The sequence below is a fragment of the Mustelus asterias genome, chromosome 7, assembly GCF_964213995.1.
Source record: "Mustelus asterias chromosome 7, sMusAst1.hap1.1, whole genome shotgun sequence".
Taxonomy (NCBI): domain Eukaryota; kingdom Metazoa; phylum Chordata; class Chondrichthyes; order Carcharhiniformes; family Triakidae; genus Mustelus; species Mustelus asterias.
The window spans coordinates 40,085,569-40,103,013 of record NC_135807.1 but is presented as its reverse complement, the minus strand read 5'-3'; the positions used below and the strand labels follow the sequence as shown (position 1 = coordinate 40,103,013).

The 17,445-nt window shown below is 51.1% G+C and overlaps 14 non-coding genes across 14 annotated transcripts; 8 read left to right on the top strand and 6 right to left on the bottom strand.

The window, feature by feature from the left end:
• The first annotated feature begins 407 nt into the window (after positions 1-407).
• Positions 408-480, top strand: trnaa-cgc (transfer RNA alanine (anticodon CGC)). The gene has a single exon. It is a non-coding gene; the product is annotated as a tRNA-Ala (tRNA).
• A 2,164-nt stretch (positions 481-2,644) lies between these two features.
• On the top strand, positions 2,645-2,717 carry trnaa-cgc (transfer RNA alanine (anticodon CGC)). Its single transcript has one exon. It is a non-coding gene; the product is annotated as a tRNA-Ala (tRNA).
• Positions 2,718-2,924: 207 nt separating this feature from the next.
• On the bottom strand, positions 2,925-2,997 carry trnam-cau (transfer RNA methionine (anticodon CAU)). The gene has a single exon. It is a non-coding gene; the product is annotated as a tRNA-Met (tRNA).
• Positions 2,998-4,885: 1,888 nt separating this feature from the next.
• Positions 4,886-4,958, top strand: trnaa-cgc (transfer RNA alanine (anticodon CGC)). The gene has a single exon. It is a non-coding gene; the product is annotated as a tRNA-Ala (tRNA).
• A 207-nt stretch (positions 4,959-5,165) lies between these two features.
• On the bottom strand, positions 5,166-5,238 carry trnam-cau (transfer RNA methionine (anticodon CAU)). Its single transcript has one exon. It is a non-coding gene; the product is annotated as a tRNA-Met (tRNA).
• A 1,893-nt stretch (positions 5,239-7,131) lies between these two features.
• trnaa-cgc (transfer RNA alanine (anticodon CGC)) lies at positions 7,132-7,204 on the top strand. Its single transcript has one exon. It is a non-coding gene; the product is annotated as a tRNA-Ala (tRNA).
• A 2,164-nt stretch (positions 7,205-9,368) lies between these two features.
• On the top strand, positions 9,369-9,441 carry trnaa-cgc (transfer RNA alanine (anticodon CGC)). The gene has a single exon. It is a non-coding gene; the product is annotated as a tRNA-Ala (tRNA).
• Positions 9,442-9,648: 207 nt separating this feature from the next.
• Positions 9,649-9,721, bottom strand: trnam-cau (transfer RNA methionine (anticodon CAU)). Its single transcript has one exon. It is a non-coding gene; the product is annotated as a tRNA-Met (tRNA).
• Positions 9,722-11,609: 1,888 nt separating this feature from the next.
• Positions 11,610-11,682, top strand: trnaa-cgc (transfer RNA alanine (anticodon CGC)). The gene has a single exon. It is a non-coding gene; the product is annotated as a tRNA-Ala (tRNA).
• Positions 11,683-11,889: 207 nt separating this feature from the next.
• Positions 11,890-11,962, bottom strand: trnam-cau (transfer RNA methionine (anticodon CAU)). The gene has a single exon. It is a non-coding gene; the product is annotated as a tRNA-Met (tRNA).
• A 1,884-nt stretch (positions 11,963-13,846) lies between these two features.
• On the top strand, positions 13,847-13,919 carry trnaa-cgc (transfer RNA alanine (anticodon CGC)). The gene has a single exon. It is a non-coding gene; the product is annotated as a tRNA-Ala (tRNA).
• A 207-nt stretch (positions 13,920-14,126) lies between these two features.
• trnam-cau (transfer RNA methionine (anticodon CAU)) lies at positions 14,127-14,199 on the bottom strand. Its single transcript has one exon. It is a non-coding gene; the product is annotated as a tRNA-Met (tRNA).
• A 1,888-nt stretch (positions 14,200-16,087) lies between these two features.
• On the top strand, positions 16,088-16,160 carry trnaa-cgc (transfer RNA alanine (anticodon CGC)). Its single transcript has one exon. It is a non-coding gene; the product is annotated as a tRNA-Ala (tRNA).
• A 207-nt stretch (positions 16,161-16,367) lies between these two features.
• Positions 16,368-16,440, bottom strand: trnam-cau (transfer RNA methionine (anticodon CAU)). The gene has a single exon. It is a non-coding gene; the product is annotated as a tRNA-Met (tRNA).
• Positions 16,441-17,445: the final 1,005 nt, after the last annotated feature.

The window sequence follows — 17,445 nt, the reverse complement described above, 5'->3', positions numbered from 1 at the left end:
ACGGCTGCAAAGTTTCTGCAGTTGCGTGTGCGGGCCAGCGGGAGTGGCATTGAGCAGCAACGCATCCAACAGCTGAGCCCTCACCTGCAAGCAAAAGTAGATTGCGAACACTGAGACAGGGGTCTCGCCTGCCTCCTCACACTCGTGCTGACTGCTGTTTTCCTCTTGGCTTGCTTTGAATGTGCAAATTCAGCCTCTTCACTGATTATGACGCGTCGACTGCGATTTTCCCTTCTGCTGATGGCACGAGCTGCGGCTGCTGGCTCACGTTGAGTGAATGGCAAAATGACTGTGTTGAAGCAGCAGGCCGATCCGATGAAGAATTTCTCTGCACTTTCATGAACATCTTGGAGCCAGGGGGTGTGGAGATGTTGGGCAGCAAGAAAGCGGACGCAGCAATCAGCTTGGGGGAATTAGCTCAAGTGGTAGAGCGCTCGCTTCGCATGTGAGAGGCAGTGGGATCGATGCCCACATTCTCCACTTTGATTTTTAACCTTTGGGCCAAAGTTTCATGCCCAGCAGTCCTGTCATGAAGTTCACACATGTTCAGGGTTCCTCCACACGCTGCCGTACGCACAGAATCTGAATGACTTACAGAGCTGTTGCATGCAAGCTGCCTTCATATTTGTCAGCAGCAAAGATGGGAATGAGAGGTGAATGGAAGAAAAGAAGGTGGAAAAAGAACCCTGCCCTCTCTGAGGATTGAACTCCGGACCTTCAGATTATGAGACTGACGCACTGCCTACTGCGCTAAGAAGGAACAGGCAGTTGGGCACTGTACACTGCATGACTAGGTTTGCCATCATCAGGCTGCGTCCAGTTACAATGAAAACTGCTCACGTAACATTGAGGCAGATTAGAGAACAATATCGCATCTTGTGATATGGAGACAGACACGTTATCCATCACAACGTCGGCCCAAGCTGCAGGTCGACGCAGGCGGGCCACAGCACAGCCACAGCTTTGGCATCAAGACATGGATGAAGCGCTCAAGGGCTAAAGGGTGCACTGTCACAATCAGCAAAGATAGTGGCTTTCAATGGATTTCAAAGATGTTGATTAAATGGAAAAACTACCGTGTTGAAGCAGCAGGCCGGATCCGATGAAGAGGTCCTGTGCACTTTCTCGAGCATCTTGGAGACGGGCTGAGGAGATCCTGAGCAGCAAGAAAGCTGACCCCAACTGCAGCTTGGGGGAATTAGCTCAAATGGTAGTGCGCTCGCTTAGCATGCGAGAGGTAGTGGGATCGATGCCCACATTCTCCACTTTGATTTTGACCTTGGGGCCAAAGCTTCTTGGAGACAGGGGCTGAGGCAAGCCTGGACAGCAAGAAAGCTGAGGCCAGAATTGCCATGGGGAATTCGCTCAAATGGTAGAGCGCTCGCTTTGCATGTGAGAGGTAGTGGGATCGATGCCCACATTCTCCACTCAGATTTTATCTTTGGGCCAAAGTTTCAGGCCCACCCATCATGTCATTCACTTTACACATCTCCAGGCTTTCTCCGAGCGCTGCCGCACGCACGCACGCACGCACGCACAGAGTGCCTGAATGATTTGCACAGCTGCCGCAAGAAGCTGCCGTCATATTTATCAGCAGTAAAGATGGGAATGTGAGGCGAATGGAGGGAAAGAAGGTGTCAAATCCACAAGATTGTATCCAGGATGCACAGGTGATGAGACTCACACGCTGCCGACTGCACCAAGAAGGCACACTTGGAACTGCGCTGCACACGGCGTGACTAGATTTGCCATCGAACAGCCTGCATCCAGCCACAAAGCAAAGTGTTCAGAAAACACTGAGGAAATTACACAACAATACATCAGCTTGTGATACAGAGTCAGAAACGTCATCCATTACAGCACGGGGGCCCATCGCGCAGGGTGAAGCTGGCGGGGAACTGCATGCCTACACCTTTGCCGTTAAGATGTGGATGAAGCACTCAAGGGCTCAAAGGTGCACGGTCAAAATTCAGCAAAGACTGCGTGCGGATGTCAACGATTCGCATCGATTGCTCAGTCGGTACAACAGAAGACTCGAGGGGTAAATATACCAAAGTCGTCCTTAGGTCACCGCTTGAATGATGTTAACAATTTCTGCGTGCCCATTGAGAAGGAAGTGTGTCGTAAGCAAACGTTTACGGCAAAGCAGCACTCCGAACCTGATGACGAGTTTATAACTGAACATGTTGCTGCTCAGGCAGAGGAGCCATCTTTGCCTGTGGGAAAACAGCCTCCACACGGCTGCAAAGTTTCTGCAGTTGCGTGTGCGGGCCAGCGGGAGTGGCATTGAGCAGCAACGCACCCAACAGCTGAGCCCTCACCTGCAAGCAAAAGTAGATTGCTAACACTGAGACAGGGGTCTCGCCTGCCTCCTCACACTCGTGCTGACTGCTGTTTTCCTCTCGGCTTGCTTTGAATGTGCAAATTCAGCCTCTTCACTGATTATGACGCGTCGACTGCGATTTTCCCTTCTGCTGATGGCACGAGCTGCGGCTGCTGGCTCACGTTGAGTGAATGGCAAAATGACTGTGTTGAAGCAGCAGGCCGATCCGATGAAGAATTTCTCTGCACTTTCATGAACATCTTGGAGCCAGGGGGTGTGGAGATGTTGGGCAGCAAGAAAGCGGAAGCAGCAATCAGCTTGGGGGAATTAGCTCAAGTGGTAGAGCGCTCGCTTCGCATGTGAGAGGCAGTGGGATCGATGCCCACATTCTCCACTTTGATTTTTAACCTTTGGGCCAAAGTTTCATGCCCAGCGGTCCTGTCATGAAGTTCACACATGTTCAGGGTTCCTCCACACGCTGCCGTACGCACAGAATCTGAATGACTGACAGAGCTGTTGCATGCAAGCTGCCTTCATATTTGTCAGCAGCAAAGATGGGAATGAGCGGTGAATGGAAGAAAAGAAGGTGGAAAAAGAACCCTGCCCTCTCTGAGGATTGAACTCAGGACCTTCAGATTATGAGACTGACGCGCTGCCTACTGCGCTAAGAAGGCACAGGCAGTTGGGCACTGTACACTGCATGACTAGGTTTGCCATCATCAGGCTGCGTCCAGTTACAATGAAAACTGCTCACGTAACATTGAGGCAGATTAGAGAACAATATCGCAGCTTGTGATATGGAGACAGACACGTTATCCATCACAACGTCGGCCCAAGCTGCAGGTCGACGCAGGCGGGCCACAGCACACCCACAGCTTTGGCATCAAGACATGGATGAAGCGCTCAAGGGCTAAAGGGTGCACTGTCACAATCAGCAAAGATAGTGGCTTTCAATGGATTTCAAAGATGTTGATTAAATGGAAAAACTACCGTGTTGAAGCAGCAGGCCGGATCCGATGAAGAGGTCCTGTGCACTTTCTCGAGCATCTTGGAGACGGACTAAGGAGATCCTGAGCAGCAAGAAAGCTGACCCCAACTGCAGCTTGGGGGAATTAGTTCAAATGGTAGAGCGCTCGCTTAGCATGCGAGAGGTAGTGGGATAGATGCCCACATTCTCCACTTTGATTTTTACCTTGGGGCCAAAGCTTCTTGGAGACAGGGGCTGAGGCAAGCCTGGACAGCAAGAAAGCTGAGGCCAGAATTGCCATGGGGAATTAGCTCAAATGGTAGAGCGCTCGCTTTGCATGTGAGAGGTAGTGGGATCGATGCCCACATTCTCCACTCAGATTTTATCTTTGGGCCAAAGTTTCAGGCCCACCCATCATGTCATTCACTTTACACATCTCCAGGCTTTCTCCAAGCGCTGCCGCACGCACGCACCCACCCACGCACGCACAGAGTGCCTGAATGATTTGCACAGCTGCCGCAAGAAGCTGCCGTCATATTTATCAGCAGTAAAGATGGGAATGTGAGGCGAATGGAGGGAAAGAAGGTGTCAAATACACAAGATTGTATCCAGGATGCACAGGTGATGAGACTCACACGCTGCCGACTGCACCAAGAAGGCACACTTGGAACTGCGCTGCACACGGCGTGACTAGATTTGCCATCGAACAGCCTGCATCCAGCCACGAAGCAAAGTGTTCAGAAAACACTGAGAAAATTACACAACAATACATCAGCTTGTGATACAGAGTCAGAAACGTCATCCATTACAGCACGGGGGCCCATCGCGCAGGGTGAAGCTGGCGGGGAACTGCATGCCTACACCTTTGCCGTTAAGATGTGGATGAAGCACTCAAGGGCTCAAAGGTGCACGGTCAAAATTCAGCAAAGACTGCGTGCGGATGTCAACGATTCGCATCGATTGCTCAGTCGGTACAACAGAAGACTCGAGGGGTAAATATACCAAAGTCGTCCTTAGGTCACCGCTTGAATGATGTTAACAATTTCTGCGTGCCCATTGAGAAGGAAGTGTGTCGTAAGCAAACGTTTACGGCAAAGCAGCACTCCGAACCTGATGACGAGTTTATAACTGAACATGTTGCTGCTCAGGCAGAGGAGCCATCTTTGCCTGTGGGAAAACAGCCTCCACACGGCTGCAAAGTTTCTGCAGTTGCGTGTGCGGGCCAGCGGGAGTGGCATTGAGCAGCAACGCACCCAACAGCTGAGCCCTCACCTGCAAGCAAAAGTAGATTGCTAACACTGAGACAGGGGTCTCGCCTGCCTCCTCACACTCGTGCTGACTGCTGTTTTCCTCTCGGCTTGCTTTGAATGTGCAAATTCAGCCTCTTCACTGATTATGACGCGTCGACTGCGATTTTCCCTTCTGCTGATGGCACGAGCTGCGGCTGCTGGCTCACGTTGAGTGAATGGCAAAATGACTGTGTTGAAGCAGCAGGCCGATCCGATGAAGAATTTCTCTGCACTTTCATGAACATCTTGGAGCCAGGGGGTGTGGAGATGTTGGGCAGCAAGAAAGCTGACGCAGCAATCAGCTTGGGGGAATTAGCTCAAGTGGTAGAGCGCTCGCTTCGCATGTGAGAGGCAGTGGGATCGATGCCCACATTCTCCACTTTGATTTTTAACCTTTGGGCCAAAGTTTCATGCCCAGCGGTCCTGTCATGAAGTTCACACATGTTCAGGGTTCCTCCACACGCTGCCGTACGCACAGAATCTGAATGACTTACAGAGCTGTTGCATGCAAGCTGCCTTCATATTTGTCAGCAGCAAAGATGGGAATGAGAGGTGAATGGAAGAAAAGAAGGTGGAAAAAGAGCCCTGCCCTCTCTGAGGATTGAACTCAGGACCGTCAGATTATGAGACTGACGCGCTGCCTACTGCGCTAAGAAGGCACAGGCAGTTGGGCACTGTACACTGCATGACTAGGTTTGCCATCATCAAGCTGCGTCCACTTACAATGAAAACTGCTCACGTAACATTGAGGCAGATTAGAGAACAATATCGCAGCTTGTGATATGGAGACAGACACGTTATCCATCACAACGTCGGCCCAAGCTGCAGGTCGACGCAGGCGGGCCACAGCACACCCACAGCTTTGGCATCAAGACATGGATGAAGCGCTCAAGGGCTAAAGGGTGCACTGTCACAATCAGCAAAGATAGTGGCTTTCAATGGATTTCAAAGATGTTGATTAAATGGAAAAACTACCGTGTTGAAGCAGCAGGCCGGATCCGATGAAGAGGTCCTGTGCACTTTCTCGAGCATCTTGGAGACGGACTAAGGAGATCCTGAGCAGCAAGAAAGCTGACCCCAACTGCAGCTTGGGGGAATTAGTTCAAATGGTAGAGCGCTCGCTTAGCATGCGAGAGGTAGTGGGATAGATGCCCACATTCTCCACTTTGATTTTTACCTTGGGGCCAAAGCTTCTTGGAGACAGGGGCTGGACAGGGGCAAGCCTGGACAGCAAGAAAGCTGAGGCCAGAATTGCCATGGGGAATTAGCTCAAATGGTAGAGCGCTCGCTTTGCATGTGAGAGGTAGTGGGATCGATGCCCACATTCTCCACTCAGATTTTATCTTTGGGCCAAAGTTTCAGGCCCACCCATCATGTCATTCACTTTACACATCTCCAGGCTTTCTCCAAGCGCTGCCGCACGCACGCACCCACCCACGCACGCACAGAGTGCCTGAATGATTTGCACAGCTGCCGCAAGAAGCTGCCGTCATATTTATCAGCAGTAAAGATGGGAATGTGAGGCGAATGGAGGGAAAGAAGGTGTCAAATACACAAGATTGTATCCAGGATGCACAGGTGATGAGACTCACACGCTGCCGACTGCACCAAGAAGGCACACTTGGAACTGCGCTGCACACGGCGTGACTAGATTTGCCATCGAACAGCCTGCATCCAGCCACAAAGCAAAGTGTTCAGAAAACACTGAGGAAATTACACAACAATACATCAGCTTGTGATACAGAGTCAGAAACGTCATCCATTACAGCACGGGGGCCCATCGCGCAGGGTGAAGCTGGCGGGGAACTGCATGCCTACACCTTTGCCGTTAAGATGTGGATGAAGCACTCAAGGGCTCAAAGGTGCACGGTCAAAATTCAGCAAAGACTGCGTGCGGATGTCAACGATTCGCATCGATTGCTCAGTCGGTACAACAGAAGACTCGAGGGGTAAATATACCAAAGTCGTCCTTAGGTCACCGCTTGAATGATGTTAACAATTTCTGCGTGCCCATTGAGAAGGAAGTGTGTCGGAAGCAAACGTTTACGGCAAAGCAGCACTCCGAACCTGGTGACGAGTTTATAACTGAACATGTTGCTGCTCAGGCAGAGGAGCCATCTTTGCCTGTGGGAAAACAGCCTCCACACGGCTGCAAAGTTTCTGCAGTTGCGTGTGCGGGCCAGCGGGAGTGGCATTGAGCAGCAACGCATCCAACAGCTGAGCCCTCACCTGCAAGCAAAAGTAGATTGCTAACACTGAGACAGGGGTCTCGCCTGCCTCCTCACACTCGTGCTGACTGCCGTTTTCCTCTCGGCTTGCTTTGAAAGTGCAAATTCAGCCTCTTCACTGATTATGACGCGTCGACTGCGATTTTCCCTTCTGCTGATGGCACGAGCTGCGGCTGCTGGCTCACGTTGAGTGAATGGCAAAATGACTGTGTTGAAGCAGCAGGCCGATCCGATGAAGAATTTCTCTGCACTTTCATGAACATCTTGGAGCCAGGGGGTGTGGAGATGTTGGGCAGCAAGAAAGCGGACGCAGCAATCAGCTTGGGGGAATTAGCTCAAGTGGTAGAGCGCTCGCTTCGCATGTGAGAGGCAGTGGGATCGATGCCCACATTCTCCACTTTGATGTTTAACCTTTGGGCCAAAGTTTCATGCCCAGCGGTCCTGTCATGAAGTTCACACATGTTCAGGGTTCCTCCACACGCTGCCGTACGCACAGAATCTGAATGACTTACAGAGCTGTTGCATGCAAGCTGCCTTCATATTTGTCAGCAGCAAAGATGGGAATGAGAGGTGAATGGAAGAAAAGAAGGTGGAAAAAGAACCCTGCCCTCTCTGAGGATTGAACTCCGGACCTTCAGATTATGAGACTGACGCACTGCCTACTGCGCTAAGAAGGAACAGGCAGTTGGGCACTGTACACTGCATGACTAGGTTTGCCATCATCAGGCTGCGTCCAGTTCCAATGAAAACTGCTCACGTAACATTGAGGCAGATTAGAGAACAATATCGCATCTTGTGATATGGAGACAGACACGTTATCCATCACAACGTCGGCCCAAGCTGCAGGTCGACGCAGGCGGGCCACAGCACAGCCACAGCTTTGGCATCAAGACATGGATGAAGCGCTCAAGGGCTAAAGGGTGCACTGTCACAATCAGCAAAGATAGTGGCTTTCAATGGATTTCAAAGATGTTGATTAAATGGAAAAACTACCGTGTTGAAGCAGCAGGCCGGATCCGATGAAGAGGTCCTGTGCACTTTCTCGAGCATCTTGGAGACGGGCTGAGGAGATCCTGAGCAGCAAGAAAGCTGACCCCAACTGCAGCTTGGGGGAATTAGCTCAAATGGTAGTGCGCTCGCTTAGCATGCGAGAGGTAGTGGGATCGATGCCCACATTCTCCACTTTGATTTTGACCTTGGGGCCAAAGCTTCTTGGAGACAGGGGCTGAGGCAAGCCTGGACAGCAAGAAAGCTGAGGCCAGAATTGCCATGGGGAATTCGCTCAAATGGTAGAGCGCTCGCTTTGCATGTGAGAGGTAGTGGGATCGATGCCCACATTCTCCACTCAGATTTTATCTTTGGGCCAAAGTTTCAGGCCCACCCATCATGTCATTCACTTTACACATCTCCAGGCTTTCTCCGAGCGCTGCCGCACGCACGCACGCACGCACGCACAGAGTGCCTGAATGATTTGCACAGCTGCCGCAAGAAGCTGCCGTCATATTTATCAGCAGTAAAGATGGGAATGTGAGGCGAATGGAGGGAAAGAAGGTGTCAAATCCACAAGATTGTATCCAGGATGCACAGGTGATGAGACTCACACGCTGCCGACTGCACCAAGAAGGCACACTTGGAACTGCGCTGCACACGGCGTGACTAGATTTGCCATCGAACAGCCTGCATCCAGCCACAAAGCAAAGTGTTCAGAAAACACTGAGGAAATTACACAACAATACATCAGCTTGTGATACAGAGTCAGAAACGTCATCCATTACAGCACGGGGGCCCATCGCGCAGGGTGAAGCTGGCGGGGAACTGCATGCCTACACCTTTGCCGTTAAGATGTGGATGAAGCACTCAAGGGCTCAAAGGTGCACGGTCAAAATTCAGCAAAGACTGCGTGCGGATGTCAACGATTCGCATCGATTGCTCAGTCGGTACAACAGAAGACTCGAGGGGTAAATATACCAAAGTCGTCCTTAGGTCACCGCTTGAATGATGTTAACAATTTCTGCGTGCCCATTGAGAAGGAAGTGTGTCGTAAGCAAACGTTTACGGCAAAGCAGCACTCCGAACCTGATGACGAGTTTATAACTGAACATGTTGCTGCTCAGGCAGAGGAGCCATCTTTGCCTGTGGGAAAACAGCCTCCACACGGCTGCAAAGTTTCTGCAGTTGCGTGTGCGGGCCAGCGGGAGTGGCATTGAGCAGCAACGCACCCAACAGCTGAGCCCTCACCTGCAAGCAAAAGTAGATTGCTAACACTGAGACAGGGGTCTCGCCTGCCTCCTCACACTCGTGCTGACTGCTGTTTTCCTCTCGGCTTGCTTTGAATGTGCAAATTCAGCCTCTTCACTGATTATGACGCGTCGACTGCGATTTTCCCTTCTGCTGATGGCACGAGCTGCGGCTGCTGGCTCACGTTGAGTGAATGGCAAAATGACTGTGTTGAAGCAGCAGGCCGATCCGATGAAGAATTTCTCTGCACTTTCATGAACATCTTGGAGCCAGGGGGTGTGGAGATGTTGGGCAGCAAGAAAGCGGAAGCAGCAATCAGCTTGGGGGAATTAGCTCAAGTGGTAGAGCGCTCGCTTCGCATGTGAGAGGCAGTGGGATCGATGCCCACATTCTCCACTTTGATTTTTAACCTTTGGGCCAAAGTTTCATGCCCAGCGGTCCTGTCATGAAGTTCACACATGTTCAGGGTTCCTCCACACGCTGCCGTACGCACAGAATCTGAATGACTGACAGAGCTGTTGCATGCAAGCTGCCTTCATATTTGTCAGCAGCAAAGATGGGAATGAGCGGTGAATGGAAGAAAAGAAGGTGGAAAAAGAACCCTGCCCTCTCTGAGGATTGAACTCAGGACCTTCAGATTATGAGACTGACGCGCTGCCTACTGCGCTAAGAAGGCACAGGCAGTTGGGCACTGTACACTGCATGACTAGGTTTGCCATCATCAGGCTGCGTCCAGTTACAATGAAAACTGCTCACGTAACATTGAGGCAGATTAGAGAACAATATCGCAGCTTGTGATATGGAGACAGACACGTTATCCATCACAACGTCGGCCCAAGCTGCAGGTCGACGCAGGCGGGCCACAGCACACCCACAGCTTTGGCATCAAGACATGGATGAAGCGCTCAAGGGCTAAAGGGTGCACTGTCACAATCAGCAAAGATAGTGGCTTTCAATGGATTTCAAAGATGTTGATTAAATGGAAAAACTACCGTGTTGAAGCAGCAGGCCGGATCCGATGAAGAGGTCCTGTGCACTTTCTCGAGCATCTTGGAGACGGACTAAGGAGATCCTGAGCAGCAAGAAAGCTGACCCCAACTGCAGCTTGGGGGAATTAGTTCAAATGGTAGAGCGCTCGCTTAGCATGCGAGAGGTAGTGGGATAGATGCCCACATTCTCCACTTTGATTTTTACCTTGGGGCCAAAGCTTCTTGGAGACAGGGGCTGAGGCAAGCCTGGACAGCAAGAAAGCTGAGGCCAGAATTGCCATGGGGAATTAGCTCAAATGGTAGAGCGCTCGCTTTGCATGTGAGAGGTAGTGGGATCGATGCCCACATTCTCCACTCAGATTTTATCTTTGGGCCAAAGTTTCAGGCCCACCCATCATGTCATTCACTTTACACATCTCCAGGCTTTCTCCAAGCGCTGCCGCACGCACGCACCCACCCACGCACGCACAGAGTGCCTGAATGATTTGCACAGCTGCCGCAAGAAGCTGCCGTCATATTTATCAGCAGTAAAGATGGGAATGTGAGGCGAATGGAGGGAAAGAAGGTGTCAAATACACAAGATTGTATCCAGGATGCACAGGTGATGAGACTCACACGCTGCCGACTGCACCAAGAAGGCACACTTGGAACTGCGCTGCACACGGCGTGACTAGATTTGCCATCGAACAGCCTGCATCCAGCCACAAAGCAAAGTGTTCAGAAAACACTGAGGAAATTACACAACAATACATCAGCTTGTGATACAGAGTCAGAAACGTCATCCATTACAGCACGGGGGCCCATCGCGCAGGGTGAAGCTGGCGGGGAACTGCATGCCTACACCTTTGCCGTTAAGATGTGGATGAAGCACTCAAGGGCTCAAAGGTGCACGGTCAAAATTCAGCAAAGACTGCGTGCGGATGTCAACGATTCGCATCAATTGCTCAGTCGGTACAACAGAAGACTCGAGGGGTAAATATACCAAAGTCGTCCTTAGGTCACCGCTTGAATGATGTTAACAATTTCTGCGTGCCCATTGAGAAGGAAGTGTGTCGGAAGCAAACGTTTACGGCAAAGCAGCACTCCGAACCTGGTGACGAGTTTATAACTGAACATGTTGCTGCTCAGGCAGAGGAGCCATCTTTGTCTGTGGGAAAACAGCCTCCACACGGCTGCAAAGTTTCTGCAGTTGCGTGTGCGGGCCAGCGGGAGTGGCATTGAGCAGCAACGCATCCAACAGCTGAGCCCTCACCTGCAAGCAAAAGTAGATTGCGAACACTGAGACAGGGGTCTCGCCTGCCTCCTCACACTCGTGCTGACTGCTGTTTTCCTCTTGGCTTGCTTTGAATGTGCAAATTCAGCCTCTTCACTGATTATGACGCGTCGACTGCGATTTTCCCTTCTGCTGATGGCACGAGCTGCGGCTGCTGGCTCACGTTGAGTGAATGGCAAAATGACTGTGTTGAAGCAGCAGGCCGATCCGATGAAGAATTTCTCTGCACTTTCATGAACATCTTGGAGCCAGGGGGTGTGGAGATGTTGGGCAGCAAGAAAGCGGACGCAGCAATCAGCTTGGGGGAATTAGCTCAAGTGGTAGAGCGCTCGCTTCGCATGTGAGAGGCAGTGGGATCGATGCCCACATTCTCCACTTTGATTTTTAACCTTTGGGCCAAAGTTTCATGCCCAGCAGTCCTGTCATGAAGTTCACACATGTTCAGGGTTCCTCCACACGCTGCCGTACGCACAGAATCTGAATGACTTACAGAGCTGTTGCATGCAAGCTGCCTTCATATTTGTCAGCAGCAAAGATGGGAATGAGAGGTGAATGGAAGAAAAGAAGGTGGAAAAAGAACCCTGCCCTCTCTGAGGATTGAACTCAGGACCTTCAGATTATGAGACTGACGCACTGCCTACTGCGCTAAGAAGGAACAGGCAGTTGGGCACTGTACACTGCATGACTAGGTTTGCCATCATCAGGCTGCGTCCAGTTACAATGAAAACTGCTCACGTAACATTGAGGCAGATTAGAGAACAATATCGCATCTTGTGATATGGAGACAGACACGTTATCCATCACAACGTCGGCCCAAGCTGCAGGTCGACGCAGGCGGGCCACAGCACAGCCACAGCTTTGGCATCAAGACATGGATGAAGCGCTCAAGGGCTAAAGGGTGCACTGTCACAATCAGCAAAGATAGTGGCTTTCAATGGATTTCAAAGATGTTGATTAAATGGAAAAACTACCGTGTTGAAGCAGCAGGCCGGATCCGATGAAGAGGTCCTGTGCACTTTCTCGAGCATCTTGGAGACGGGCTGAGGAGATCCTGAGCAGCAAGAAAGCTGACCCCAACTGCAGCTTGGGGGAATTAGCTCAAATGGTAGTGCGCTCGCTTAGCATGCGAGAGGTAGTGGGATCGATGCCCACATTCTCCACTTTGATTTTGACCTTGGGGCCAAAGCTTCTTGGAGACAGGGGCTGAGGCAAGCCTGGACAGCAAGAAAGCTGAGGCCAGAATTGCCATGGGGAATTCGCTCAAATGGTAGAGCGCTCGCTTTGCATGTGAGAGGTAGTGGGATCGATGCCCACATTCTCCACTCAGATTTTATCTTTGGGCCAAAGTTTCAGGCCCACCCATCATGTCATTCACTTTACACATCTCCAGGCTTTCTCCAAGCGCTGCCGCACGCACGCACGCACGCACGCACAGAGTGCCTGAATGATTTGCACAGCTGCCGCAAGAAGCTGCCGTCATATTTATCAGCAGTAAAGATGGGAATGTGAGGCGAATGGAGGGAAAGAAGGTGTCAAATACACAAGATTGTATCCAGGATGCACAGGTGATGAGACTCACACGCTGCCGACTGCACCAAGAAGGCACACTTGGAACTGCGCTGCACACGGCGTGACTAGATTTGCCATCGAACAGCCTGCATCCAGCCACAAAGCAAAGTGTTCAGAAAACACTGAGAAAATTACACAACAATACATCAGCTTGTGATACAGAGTCAGAAACGTCATCCATTACAGCACGGGGGCCCATCGCGCAGGGTGAAGCTGGCGGGGAACTGCATGCCTACACCTTTGCCGTTAAGATGTGGATGAAGCACTCAAGGGCTCAAAGGTGCACGGTCAAAATTCAGCAAAGACTGCGTGCGGATGTCAACGATTCGCATCGATTGCTCAGTCGGTACAACAGAAGACTCGAGGGGTAAATATACCAAAGTCGTCCTTAGGTCACCGCTTGAATGATGTTAACAATTTCTGCGTGCCCATTGAGAAGGAAGTGTGTCGTAAGCAAACGTTTACGGCAAAGCAGCACTCCGAACCTGATGACGAGTTTATAACTGAACATGTTGCTGCTCAGGCAGAGGAGCCATCTTTGCCTGTGGGAAAACAGCCTCCACACGGCTGCAAAGTTTCTGCAGTTGCGTGTGCGGGCCAGCGGGAGTGGCATTGAGCAGCAACGCACCCAACAGCTGAGCCCTCACCTGCAAGCAAAAGTAGATTGCTAACACTGAGACAGGGGTCTCGCCTGCCTCCTCACACTCGTGCTGACTGCTGTTTTCCTCTCGGCTTGCTTTGAATGTGCAAATTCAGCCTCTTCACTGATTATGACGCGTCGACTGCGATTTTCCCTTCTGCTGATGGCACGAGCTGCGGCTGCTGGCTCACGTTGAGTGAATGGCAAAATGACTGTGTTGAAGCAGCAGGCCGATCCGATGAAGAATTTCTCTGCACTTTCATGAACATCTTGGAGCCAGGGGGTGTGGAGATGTTGGGCAGCAAGAAAGCTGACGCAGCAATCAGCTTGGGGGAATTAGCTCAAGTGGTAGAGCGCTCGCTTCGCATGTGAGAGGCAGTGGGATCGATGCCCACATTCTCCACTTTGATTTTTAACCTTTGGGCCAAAGTTTCATGCCCAGCGGTCCTGTCATGAAGTTCACACATGTTCAGGGTTCCTCCACACGCTGCCGTACGCACAGAATCTGAATGACTTACAGAGCTGTTGCATGCAAGCTGCCTTCATATTTGTCAGCAGCAAAGATGGGAATGAGAGGTGAATGGAAGAAAAGAAGGTGGAAAAAGAGCCCTGCCCTCTCTGAGGATTGAACTCAGGACCGTCAGATTATGAGACTGACGCGCTGCCTACTGCGCTAAGAAGGCACAGGCAGTTGGGCACTGTACACTGCATGACTAGGTTTGCCATCATCAAGCTGCGTCCACTTACAATGAAAACTGCTCACGTAACATTGAGGCAGATTAGAGAACAATATCGCAGCTTGTGATATGGAGACAGACACGTTATCCATCACAACGTCGGCCCAAGCTGCAGGTCGACGCAGGCGGGCCACAGCACACCCACAGCTTTGGCATCAAGACATGGATGAAGCGCTCAAGGGCTAAAGGGTGCACTGTCACAATCAGCAAAGATAGTGGCTTTCAATGGATTTCAAAGATGTTGATTAAATGGAAAAACTACCGTGTTGAAGCAGCAGGCCGGATCCGATGAAGAGGTCCTGTGCACTTTCTCGAGCATCTTGGAGACGGACTAAGGAGATCCTGAGCAGCAAGAAAGCTGACCCCAACTGCAGCTTGGGGGAATTAGTTCAAATGGTAGAGCGCTCGCTTAGCATGCGAGAGGTAGTGGGATAGATGCCCACATTCTCCACTTTGATTTTTACCTTGGGGCCAAAGCTTCTTGGAGACAGGGGCTGAGGCAAGCCTGGACAGCAAGAAAGCTGAGGCCAGAATTGCCATGGGGAATTAGCTCAAATGGTAGAGCGCTCGCTTTGCATGTGAGAGGTAGTGGGATCGATGCCCACATTCTCCACTCAGATTTTATCTTTGGGCCAAAGTTTCAGGCCCACCCATCATGTCATTCACTTTACACATCTCCAGGCTTTCTCCAAGCGCTGCCGCACGCACGCACCCACCCACGCACGCACAGAGTGCCTGAATGATTTGCACAGCTGCCGCAAGAAGCTGCCGTCATATTTATCAGCAGTAAAGATGGGAATGTGAGGCGAATGGAGGGAAAGAAGGTGTCAAATACACAAGATTGTATCCAGGATGCACAGGTGATGAGACTCACACGCTGCCGACTGCACCAAGAAGGCACACTTGGAACTGCGCTGCACACGGCGTGACTAGATTTGCCATCGAACAGCCTGCATCCAGCCACAAAGCAAAGTGTTCAGAAAACACTGAGGAAATTACACAACAATACATCAGCTTGTGATACAGAGTCAGAAACGTCATCCATTACAGCACGGGGGCCCATCGCGCAGGGTGAAGCTGGCGGGGAACTGCATGCCTACACCTTTGCCGTTAAGATGTGGATGAAGCACTCAAGGGCTCAAAGGTGCACGGTCAAAATTCAGCAAAGACTGCGTGCGGATGTCAACGATTCGCATCGATTGCTCAGTCGGTACAACAGAAGACTCGAGGGGTAAATATACCAAAGTCGTCCTTAGGTCACCGCTTGAATGATGTTAACAATTTCTGCGTGCCCATTGAGAAGGAAGTGTGTCGGAAGCAAACGTTTACGGCAAAGCAGCACTCCGAACCTGGTGACGAGTTTATAACTGAACATGTTGCTGCTCAGGCAGAGGAGCCATCTTTGCCTGTGGGAAAACAGCCTCCACACGGCTGCAAAGTTTCTGCAGTTGCGTGTGCGGGCCAGTGGGAGTGGCATTGAGCAGCAACGCATCCAACAGCTGAGCCCTCACCTGCAAGCAAAAGTAGATTGCTAACACTGAGACAGGGGTCTCGCCTGCCTCCTCACACTCGTGCTGACTGCCGTTTTCCTCTCGGCTTGCTTTGAATGTGCAAATTCAGCCTCTTCACTGATTATGACGCGTCGACTGCGATTTTCCCTTCTGCTGATGGCACGAGCTGCGGCTGCTGGCTCACGTTGAGTGAATGGCAAAATGACTGTGTTGAAGCAGCAGGCCGATCCGATGAAGAATTTCTCTGCACTTTCATGAACATCTTGGAGCCAGGGGGTGTGGAGATGTTGGGCAGCAAGAAAGCTGACGCAGCAATCAGCTTGGGGGAATTAGCTCAAGTGGTAGAGCGCTCGCTTCGCATGTGAGAGGCAGTGGGATCGATGCCCACATTCTCCACTTTGATTTTTAACCTTTGGGCCAAAGTTTCATGCCCAGCGGTCCTGTCATGAAGTTCACACATGTTCAGGGTTCCTCCACACGCTGCCGTACGCACAGAATCTGAATGACTGACAGAGCTGTTGCATGCAAGCTGCCTTCATATTTGTCAGCAGCAAAGATGGGAATGAGAGGTGAATGGAAGAAAAGAAGGTGGAAAAAGAGCCCTGCCCTCTCTGAGGATTGAACTCAGGACCGTCAGATTATGAGACTGACGCGCTGCCTACTGCGCTAAGAAGGCACAGGCAGTTGGGCACTGTACACTGCATGATTAGGTTTGCCATCATCAAGCTGCGTCCACTTACAATGAAAACTGCTCACGTAACATTGAGGCAGATTAGAGAACAATATCGCAGCTTGTGATATGGAGACAGACACGTTATCCATCACAACGTCGGCCCAAGCTGCAGGTCGACGCAGGCGGGCCACAGCACACCCACAGCTTTGGCATCAAGACATGGATGAAGCGCTCAAGGGCTAAAGGGTGCACTGTCACAATCAGCAAAGATAGTGGCTTTCAATGGATTTCAAAGATGTTGATTAAATGGAAAAACTACCGTGTTGAAGCAGCAGGCCGGATCCGATGAAGAGGTCCTGTGCACTTTCTCGAGCATCTTGGAGACGGACTAAGGAGATCCTGAGCAACAAGAAAGCTGACCCCAACTGCAGCTTGGGGGAATTAGTTCAAATGGTAGAGCGCTCGCTTAGCATGCGAGAGGTAGTGGGATAGATGCCCACATTCTCCACTTTGATTTTTACCTTGGGGCCAAAGCTTCTTGGAGACAGGGGCTGAGGCAAGCCTGGACAGCAAGAAAGCTGAGGCCAGAATTGCCATGGGGAATTAGCTCAAATGGTAGAGCGCTCGCTTTGCATGTGAGAGGTAGTGGGATCGATGCCCACATTCTCCACTCAGATTTTATCTTTGGGCCAAAGTTTCAGGCCCACCCATCATGTCATTCACTTTACACATCTCCAGGCTTTCTCCAAGCGCTGCCGCACGCACGCACCCACCCACGCACGCACAGAGTGCCTGAATGATTTGCACAGCTGCCGCAAGAAGCTGCCGTCATATTTATCAGCAGTAAAGATGGGAATGTGAGGCGAATGGAGGGAAAGAAGGTGTCAAATACACAAGATTGTATCCAGGATGCACAGGTGATGAGACTCACACGCTGCCGACTGCACCAAGAAGGCACACTTGGAACTGCGCTGCACACGGCGTGACTAGATTTGCCATCGAACAGCC